Source organism: Bolinopsis microptera, chromosome 9 (assembly GCF_026151205.1).
Source record: "Bolinopsis microptera isolate Bmic1 chromosome 9, MBARI_Bmic_1.0, whole genome shotgun sequence".
NCBI classification, from domain to species: Eukaryota; Metazoa; Ctenophora; class Tentaculata; order Lobata; family Bolinopsidae; genus Bolinopsis; species Bolinopsis microptera.
In genome coordinates this window covers 199,812-210,925 of record NC_087080.1, presented here as the reverse complement: position 1 = coordinate 210,925, position 11,114 = coordinate 199,812, and the positions used below count along the sequence as shown (strand labels likewise).

Below are 11,114 nucleotides of genomic sequence, written 5' to 3'. Positions count from 1 at the left end.
ACCCTACTTTAATGTCTAAAACAATGTCTACAATATATAGAGCAAAAAATTTCAAGATATTTAATATAAACAGTGTGTTGACCAAAACACAGTTATGTCGCTTTTCTCCACAGCTTAAGTACGTATTTATCAACTCTGCAGCAAGTCTAGATAACTCAGTGTCAGTGTCTAACTCGGCGATTTCCTTCAAAGAATGTGTGTGTGGAACTAACAATGCAGCAACTTTAGCAGGGTGGTTGCATGTGAGAGTGGTGACAATAAACCGTAATATCTTGATTTTGTACTCAGAAGATAACACATCAGATCTGATCCGGGAGATACACGTGTCTATGAATTGTTTGTTGGAGAAGTGCTCATGTAAAGCCATGCTCCCTTGTAACATGTTCCTAATACAACCAATAGTGCTCTCCAGTACCTTCACATTACTGCTTGTTTGGAAAATATTTGTCACTAGTTCGGGTATATTTCCGTACTCTGTACTGTTAGCTATTAACTCCTTGATATCCTCCCTATACAGGTAATGTTCTGTAAAGTTCCAAGTAACTTAACCATCACAGTGTCATCTTTACTCCACTTCTGTAGTAGTTTAGATATAAGGGTTAGAACTCCCTCCTCAACAAGGTGGTCAACATGTGAGATATCACCGTTATCGTATGCAACTGTACAGTAGAGTAGCTGATATATTGAACATAACCTCACTGTCAGTGCTATGTTCCCATGTTGTTATTAAATGTTTCATTACACCACTTTTAACCAGTGAGCTTATTACAGCTGTATCTCCTAGATAAGCTACTCTTCTCAGCACATATGTCAGGTTTCTACGATACACCTCCTCGGTATTACTGTCGTACTGTTCAATAAACTTGCTGATAAAGTCAGCTGAAACAACCTCTCTGATTACTTGTTTTTAAATTCTTCTTCTCTAACATGTATCGCTTCTATGTTACTAGCTAGCTTTACAATACCGCCCTCAGTGAACATTTCATTTTTAGGTGGTATTAACAGTTGTACTTCCCTGTAAAGTTTACTATTCATAGTAATCATCTTACCAACTTCTTGCTCTGGATTGTCTATTCTTATCAGACTGTTCTTATCTTCGACTGAAATGTATTATGAAAAGTTTTCACATTAGATTAGAATTAGAAATGCGCTAGTCGAAAGCTTTACTGGAGGATATTTAAAATTAGATATGTTTTAATTTCTCTTCATCTTGCTCAGCACTGTAGAAAGTATGGATGTTATTTGACCTTATTTGACAATGACAACAAAGTTTCAAGTATTTCACCACATCAAAAATATCGATCACATTAACCAAAATTATGAAAAGTCATAGCTTGGGCGTATAACTGAGCTACCTTATCGGATTTTGTTTGAGCGGACATAAATTGGACGCTGGACGCCCAAGCGGTTTTTCTCGTCGATAAAGCGCGACTTAAGTTGTCGTAATTTATTAATTATCTTAAAAATATTAGAATGCAAGTATTATAATTATTTTCTTTAAAAGAAAGACTAGAAGTAGATAACACTGATAATTTACCAAAGAATTACCCTCTGGCGTACCCAATTTTAGCTCGCAAATGGAGTCGAAACCTTACAATTTTTAGTACTAGTAGGAATGTAGAAAAAGGACAGGAATAGGAGATAGTATTCTTAGAGTTTCGATTAAGGCTTTAGATTTTGAGTAATTATTAACGTCGGAAGTGGGGTAAAATAAACGTTAGAATAATGGCACTTTTTTATCAAAGTTTAACTACGTCGTTGCGTAGCAACATCAAGAGATTACACGTGCGCGAGCAACCACAGTATAACACAGGTTAGCAACGCGCGTCGCAGTGCTTTATAACCTGCCTCATAAGTGCGTCATAACTAGCTAACTAGCTCACATTACAATTACGCTATGACTACTTAATCATTTTACTACTTTCATTACGCATCAATATTTTTCCTCTGTAATCTACCTTTTCTTATCGCACTGAGCTTGTGATTTATACTGATCATGTCGCGACGAAATTCTGGATCTTCTACACCTAATACCTCTACACCTACATCATCCCAGAGGAAGAAACTACCTTCTAAAGCTGCTTCTGAGTCAATCGCTGACCCAGAAGCACCTTCTACCGGTATGTTGGGGCTTGGGGTGTCAGGGAATTACACGTTTGCAGCAACAACATGCCTTCACTTGTTAAGCTTACTGCCTGCTCCCGATTTAGATTTTGAGTTCGAAAGACTCCGCCTCCTTTCGAAAAGTGCTACTAAAGCAAGCACAACGGACAACAAAATTTCTTTTTTAAGGAAACATTTATTAGGCCAATGTGCCCTAGACGCTGACGAGACAATGAACAAATTAACTGCGAGTCTAAAACTCATTTCATGTACCGTTAATGAAGAGGTTGAGAAGGCGGTCAACAGCATCACGGAACGAGCCTGCACTGCGATCCAGGAAGTCTCTGAAGAGTCCAGGAAGCAGACCTCTCTCATCGTTGAAGCAGCTAGCAGTAGTTCTCCACAGACTCTCTCCCCTTCCGGTGAAGTAGAAAGTATACCTAACCCACCACCTCCGGTAAGATTTTTGGACTGTGACTTTGGTGATCTTTCTTTTGATGAAATCTACCGCGAGCTTGACTTTAACATGAAACACCCGGGGGGCCGTTCAACGTCATATTTTGGCTCGGTACCTTACAGTTATGGCAGAACCAACCACCGTGCATCCCATGATACGCCCTTGCCACCTGTCCTAAAGCGCATTTTTGATTGTTTGCATGAATCCGATCCTGACATTACTCACACGAACTACACCTGCCTCTGTACTTACTATAAGGACGGGTCAGTTGGTATTCCATTGCATAGTGACAGCGAATCCAGCATTGTAGAAGATAGTCTGATTTACACTGCATCATTTGGCTCTACCAGAATTATGAGAATGTCAACGTCGACAGGCCCTTTCGTTGAGCATAGCATCCCGCTTGAGCACGGCTCTGTCTTTGCAATGTCTCGATCTGATCAGAACCACTGGCAGCACGGCATTGAACGTGATCCTATGTTAAGGCAGCCACGAATCTCGCTCACTCTTCGCAAGTTGAAACAGCCTGATCCCACGGCCTTGCCAGCACCTGCAGCCCCTACTCGAGTCCCGCCTGTTGCACCACCTACACAGAAACAGTCACCAACGTCCCGTCACTCCAGAGTCCTCTTTATTCACGACTCAATACACCGAGAAACGCCAGAATGGCTGTTCGACCAGATACCTGGCCACCGATGTCAAAAGCGCCTTAACTATCAACTAGTAAACTCACTGGAACATCAACATGAGTTCAAACATTCTAAAGCAGTCGTACTTTCCTGCGGTATTAATGACCTAGCTAGGTATGGGCAGTCGGCCAAGAGTCTTGCGGACAATTTCTGTCCCCGTTTTATAGACTCTTGTAACAATAACAAGAATACCGAGTTTATGTTTTGTGCTTTATCTATGACTAAATTTAACTGGTTGAATGCAGAGATTGACGCTTTTAATATCATGATGTTGAACCTGGCTAAGGATATTCCAAATCTGAGTTTTTTCGATGCCCATGCCGTGATCAAGCGTGTTAACTCATACTACGTATGGGACCGCAACGACAGACATGGCATCCACTTATATCACGAGGTGCAAAGGGTAGTGGCACATGAACTTGTTAACTGCGTTGGCAAGTTGTGTGGATCTGAACAGAGACGTCACAGGAACTGTGAGTGGCTCTATCACCACAAGCCTAACAGTCTCTCCAGATATAACCGAAGCTGAGCGCTTTACAAATCATTGATACCATTCTGATTAAAAAATACGATACAATTTTTTCTCAACTTCCAGTCCACCTTTAACAGATCGTTACCAAGATCGATCATATAATGAAATGATCTGATTGGTGGAATTTTTCTCATTATCTGATAAGCTCATCCATTATCAGTATCTCTTATCACCCGATCGCACACAAAACATCTTACTCTACAAATCTGTATCATCCTAAATCAACGAGATTTCATAACTCTATACAACATTCAAAATACACATACAAATCAATGAATAATCAAGTACGTTCTCTTCAGTATTACTCAAGTTCAGTGCGATAGTCCCTTATTACGTAAACGCTACAAACAAATCAAATACAAATAACACCTCACAAAACTACACAACACAAAAGCAACCACTTTATTCGATTTCTATTTTTTAGCCAAATCAGTTATTTAAATCATACTGATAAGGCCCTAGATAAGGACACTTTATCTCACTTAATTATCCGATTTTAGCTTAAAATAATATAATTGACTTTTAAATCATATCACGATTCTGTAGCATACAGGACCTCCGGTTCTCGTGAAAGAATCTGATTTGAACTATAGTTTTATATACTATCAGTATCATAATCATAATATTTAGTTATAAATGGAACCCACTGTTACATCTGAAAACAAAGTCAAGATCAAATGTTCAAGCTGCAGCGGCTGGTGTTACTCTATTAGAAATATTCGCACATGCTCATGGTGCCAAAGTAATGTCCATGTCAAATGTTTTAAGGATAATTTAGGCTGTACGAGTTGCTGTGAAAGTATCATTCCTGGATTTCACGCAACCTACTATGAAATCTATGACGACTACAGTAAACTTAATAGTGACATATTCAATCCGTACGATCAGAATAGTCGATTTAATCTTATTGGCGACACCTTGACCAACGAAGAGCATCAAGATTCAACTTGGAGCAATATTTCATCTTTCCTAACAAGTTGTCAGTACAAACAACAACGTAACGTAAAAAAATCTACCTGCTCTCAACTTAAAACATTTTCTATGAACATAAGATCCCTTATTAAGAATATAGATCAACTACGTGATGATATTGAGACTTATGATAAGTATGATATATTGTGTTTTAACGAAACTAATTGCACTTTAGGGAAATTACCAAACGGAATAAACGACGTTACCTTAGATGGATTTCATGAACCATTTATCCAGGATCCAATTCGACCATCTGGAAAAGGTGGGGGGCTAGCCACTTATGTACACAAACGTGTAGTCGATTATGATAAAATTGATATTTTCACTCCAAACCCTGAACCAACTAATACTAGTGGCGAATTCCAATTTATCAAGCTCCATCAGTGCAAAGGATACAACAGAACGAAAATAATTGGCAATGTTTACCGTTCTCCCGCTAGGAGACCTGAAGCGTTTCTAGAAATTTTCAAAAATACGCTGCACAACCTAGGGAGACACACCCGTAAACATATGACGCTTCATGGAGATTTCAACCTTGATTTACTGAAGCACAGCAGCGACCAAGCATGTCAGAACATTATAGATATTGCGTCCTCTTACGGTTTTATTCAAATTGTATCACGCCCAACTCGCCTAACGGACCATAGTGCCACGCTTATTGACCACATCTACACAAACAATCTTGAGGATACAATAAGCTGTAACGTCTTAACGACAGATATGTCTGATCACTTAGCAATAGTCACTACAATAAATCTTGATAACACGCCAACCAGCAGCTACCGCTCTGCGTCTAACTCACAAAATGTATCTCAAACTGAAACACGCAGATTTAACGACACCAACAATCAAAAATTCAGAGACTTAATTATAAATGAAAGTTGGTCTGAAATTTTTAACAATACCAATGATGCCAACGAACAGTTCAATAATTTAAATACGGCTTATAATAAGATTTACGAGTCTGCCTATCCTACAAAAAGACAATCACGAAGACAAAATGAACGTGTTAATCCGAAACCATGGATGCTGCCCTGGCTCGAAGAAGCTATAGAACGTAAAAATGAGTCATATTATGATTTTGTTAAGGAACCATCTGATAGTAACCGCAGTAAATATGACCGTCTGAAGAAGTTTTGTAATAAACACATCGATAAAGCTAAAAACAAGCACTTCAAAAAATTTTTTGAGCAAAACAAAGAAAATTCTAAGAAGCAGTGGCAAATGATAAACAGTCTTCTAAATAGCAAAAAATCTAAACCTACTACAATAAAACTGACTGACGAAAACGGCTCAATCAGCACTCCGGCAGCTGTAGCAGAAAAATTTAACGATTACTTCTCAAACATCGCTCCAAAAATTAAGTCTGAAATTAGTAGTAGGACCACTTTTGATCCTGGTGGAACCCATAGCACACTCTGCAACGCCACTCCAAGTAGTATTTACTTAAAGCCAGTCACTGCCACAGAAATTCAGGACGTCATAAACCTGCTTAAGAATAAAGCCACACTAGACACTAAAATTGAACCTCCAAAAATCGCTAACAGTTGTCCCAGTTTTACTAGTGTACTAGCCCACGTTGTCAACAGTTCTTTTGAACAGGGGATCTTTCCACAGGCTTTGAAAGAAGCGAAGGTGGTCCCAATTCACAAAGGTGGATCTAAATCTGACATAAAAAATTACAGACCAATATCTCTTCTTGCTTCTTTCTCTAAAGTATTTGAAAAGCTAATGCATAACAGAGTTATAAGTTTCTTAGATAAATACAGCATACTATGTGAAAACCAATACGGTTTTCGCCCGGGTAGGTCTTGCGAACATGCTCTTCTCAACGCAAAAGACACCATTCTTAATTCAATGTCTAAAAAGCAGGTAACTTTACTTCTTTTAATCGACTTCAGCAAAGCTTTCGACCTTGTGGATCATTCCATACTCTTGCGCAAGCTGGACCATTACGGCATAAGGGGTCAAGCCTTAAACTGGTTTAAGTCATATCTCACTAACAGGAAACAGTTTGTATCAATTGGCTCGTCAAAATCCTCAACCAACCAAATTTTATACGGCGTGCCTCAAGGGTCAATATTAGGACCTTTACTCTTTATAATCTACATAAACGACCTGCCTCAAATATCAGATATAGCCAATTTCATTATGTACGCAGATGATGCCAACATCTTCCTGATAGGAGAAAATCTTAATGAAGTTTACGATAAACTAATAACTCTTAGCGATGCTTTAGTTAAGTGGGTAGATAATAATGGTTTAGCTCTCAACCTTAAGAAAACAAATTATATGATCTTCTCTCGACAAAGAAATCTTAATTATCGTGATGTGGCAATTTCTGGTGTCACAATTGAGAGGAAAACAGAAGCCCGTTTTTTAGGAGTTATAATAGATGATAAACTAAACTGGTCCCATCATATCTCTGCCATGAAAATGAAAATGTCCAGATACATAGGAGTCATGTACAAACTTAAAAAATATCTGCCTCTCGAAGCACGTCTTCAAATTTATCAAAGTTTTGTGCAGTCACACCTTAATTATTGCAGCCTTGTATGGGGTTTTGCTGCCAAGTCTCATATTGAATCACTTTTTGTAAAACAGAAAATGGGCCTTCGAGCAGTATTACCTGGTTTCGTCAATTACTGGTACAAGGACGGTATCCCCCCAGCAAGTACCAAGTCTGGCTTTTATTCACATAAAATTTTGACAGTACACAGTATCATTGTAAAGAACGCACTCATTTTAATGCATAAATTGAAAAACTTTCCTAATCTAGTACCATTGTCTCTCAAGAAAACAATTCCCAAAAGCGCACCATTATTTGATACTAACCCGGATTCTATTCTCACTACACAATGGTCAGAAAAGTATGGTCAACACCCTTACAACAACTCAGTATTTTTTAAAGGTCCATTATTAGCAATAAACCGATATAATGTTGCAGCAACTTCCCCGCCTAGTCTATTTAACCTGAACATTTACAAAACTTGTATAAAAACTATGCTCATCGATCAGCAAAATGAAAACATCGAAGACGAATGGCCTAATTTCATGTTATTTTGTATAACAGGACTAAGAAAATCAAAGCGTAACATAAACCAAAATGCCGATAATAACCTTGTCTCTACATCTTAGATTATATGCACACACTTATGCATCACTCAATAAACGTCGCATATCTCATAAATTACACTGCCAACATTGGACATTTTTTTATTATCGCCGCGTATTACAAATCAAGTTACAAATTCTACAAATTTTGAAGTGCTCAGTCTTGTTTTACTTTTTTAATCTTTACCTACTAACCATTGGAAAATAAAACTTTAAGTTATAAACCTTCCTTGCATACTTTACCGGTAGAGTCTAAACTGAATAGTTTGAGATTTCCTTTAAACTTTTATATTTATGCATGTGCCCCACGGGGATGAATTTCTTATTACCATATTACCATTGATGTTATATATATTTTTTGAGTAAACATTGGCTGGTACCACGGGCCAGTCCCCAACAACAATGACTATTATCCATAACTTTGGTTGTGATTGATGTTTTTTGATGCAGTAACAAGTATCGATTAGACAATACTTAAACCTTTTTCATCATTGGCAAATAAAAATCCATGCAATTTATGTTACGGAGCTAGAGCCTAGATCATAGATGATAACGAAAAAACTATGTAACATTATAGATTTTCAATTTCCTCGAAAAAAGCTTTTAGCTAGCGGGTGTACAGGTTGGAAGAAGCCTATGAGCTAGGTAGGCAGGTTATAAGGCACAACACTCATAGTCATACTCGAATATTGTAACTGTCCCTTTTATCACGAATCAATCGCTCCTAGTCCTACTAAATCGCTCGCCCAAATTTTAAGAAAATTCTTGTGAAAAGGCCCTTTGGGTATGAAATTGATCTGAGTAGGTGTATTTTTGGACGCAATACGAACAATTAAAAAGGTAGATTGATAACAGTATGTATATGAGGTTTACACATCTATTGGCCTAGCTCAATATCTAACAAGGCCCTCTACGCTCGTACCCAGACCAGGCCCCTTTCCGAGAGAGTGGAAAAGGCACGGTGGACAATGCTATGTCATGTTCTACGCAGTGACAACGACACGCCTGCCTACCAGTCTATGTTATTTGCTACACTAGGATGTCAAACACTAAAGGGACGAGTGGGTAGACACAGGACTAATTTGTATGATATTATTGTGAAAAAAGACCTATTTAAGAGACAAATTTATTTGAAAAATGAAGATGATTTTACCAACTTAGTGAACTTAGCAAGAGATAGAGTAGGATGGAGGAGTTTATTTACTTTGAGACATATTGAACGAATGAGTCTTCGTAAGCGTAAATAGGCCAGCACTTTGCTGAGCCTCTTTAGGTGCTCTTTTGTTTATAGATGTTATTATATATATATGAGGTTTAACTATATAATATGAGTTATAGGAATGGACAGATAGTTTTTCGCTCTATAAAGCTATAAGTATAAGGCAGTTGAGCCAGGCCGAGTCTATCGAACACAAAATAAAAGACTTAGTGCAACATCAAGCCTAAATAGAACAATCCGATGTAGTCCTCATCAGCGCTGGAGTCTTAAAAACGGTCGTGCTGATTCTGTTATCGTGCATAACCACTTGAAACACTTCACGGGTCAATCAGAACACGATTCATTTTTACACCCTTAACCTGAACGCAGACCCTTACCATGAAATGAACGACAGCATTGATTGCCAGAACGAGCGTTTTCTTCGGCTCTCATTACGCTGAGGCAAACCGGAATTTGAATTGTCAAACAAATGGAAGCTCAGCGAAACCCCTACATGATATCTACATGACACTGATGCCAACCCTAACCCAATCTCTAACCGAAGCATATGCTAATACCTTAATTCTAACGGAAAATTAGACCAACTTCCTTATTATATCTTTATATGGTCATATCGGCTTTTACTAATTCATATCACGTGATTGAGGCACTTTTTCGCCGATACCTCGCCAGTATTTGGTAAATCATTTTTTCGTTTTCAGCATTTGCCCTATATAAACATGAATTTTATGAAGATTTTTAACTAACATGCTAAAATATAAGGAGACTAGGTAATGCATTCTTTTTGTTGGTTTACCTTGTGTTCAGAACAGATTTTTGAGCTACTTGTTTCTTGACAATCTCACGTGTAGGTGAAATGATCCTGAAATTTTATAGTTATTTGTCCAGTGGTCATGGTCAAAATGAACAATAGACCATTAAATCTTTTTAAGTCAAATAGGTACTTATCAGTTTTCACACAGTTAGTTACCATCAACGATAAAAAAGTAAAATATAGTTTTTATAATAACCTTAAGCTGTTTAGTAGTCCTTTTCTTCTTGTTTTGCTTTGTTTTATAGAGTACTGAATTAACCTGCAAATGACAATTTACACTAACAGTTTATTGAATATTAAAACAATTAAACCAACAAATATAATTTTGTAAAACCTAAAAAATTAATCCAGTCTGTTTATACCGAAAATAGTACTCTGCTCAAACGTGTTCAAATAAGCAATTAGTGATTAAATTACAATCAATTTAAAGATAAACACATAGAAATACATCAATAGAGGTCATGTTGGCTGTTAGGGTTAAGAACTTTCGTAATGTTAATATTTTAGTCAGTACTCTAGGTAGGAACTCTATGTAGGTACTCTAGGTAGGTACTCTAGGTAGGTACTCTAGGTAGGTACTCTAGGTAGGTACTCTAGGTAGGTACTCTAGGTAGGTACTCTAGGTAAGTACTCTAGGTAAGTACTCTAGGTAAGTACTCTAGGTAGGTACTCTAGGTAGGTACTCTAGGTAGGTACTCTAGGTAGGTACTCTAGGTAGGTACTCTAGGTAGGTACTCTAGGTAGGTACTCTAGGTAGGTACTCTAGGTAGGTACTCTAGGTAGGTACTCTAGGTAGGTCTTCTAGGTAGGAACTCTAGGTAGGTACTTTAGGTAGGTACTCTAGGTAGGTACTCTAGTTAGGTACCCTCGGTGGGTACTCTAGGTAGGTACTCTAGGTAGGTACCCTCGGTGGGTACTCTAGGTAGGTACTCTAGGTAGGTACTCTAGGTAGGTACCCTCGGTGGGTACTCTAGGTAGGTACTCTATGTAGGTACTCTAGGTAGGTACTCTAGGTAGGTACTCTTGGTAGGTACTCTAGGTGGGTACTCTAGGTAGGTACTCTAGGTAGGTACTCTAGGTAGGTACTCTAGGTAGGTACTCTAGGTAGGTACTCTGGGTAGGTACTCTAGGTAGGTACTCTAGGTAGGTACTCTAGGTAGGTACTCTAGGTAAGTACTGCAGTAGGTAAGTACTCTAGGTACTCTATAAAGCTA

At 38.1% G+C, this 11,114-nt stretch overlaps 1 long non-coding RNA gene across 1 annotated transcript in view; it reads right to left on the bottom strand.

The window, feature by feature from the left end:
- Positions 1-1,020: 1,020 nt before the first annotated feature.
- Positions 1,021-11,114, bottom strand: part of LOC134821220 (uncharacterized) — a 10,539-nt gene continuing 445 nt past the window's right edge. Inside the window, exons 2-4 of the long non-coding RNA XR_010160993.1 lie at positions 10,097-10,159; positions 9,883-9,948; positions 1,021-1,100 (exon numbers count right to left, since the gene is read on the bottom strand). This is a non-coding gene — a long non-coding RNA (uncharacterized LOC134821220). The remainder of the gene's footprint in view (positions 1,101-9,882; positions 9,949-10,096; positions 10,160-11,114) is intronic.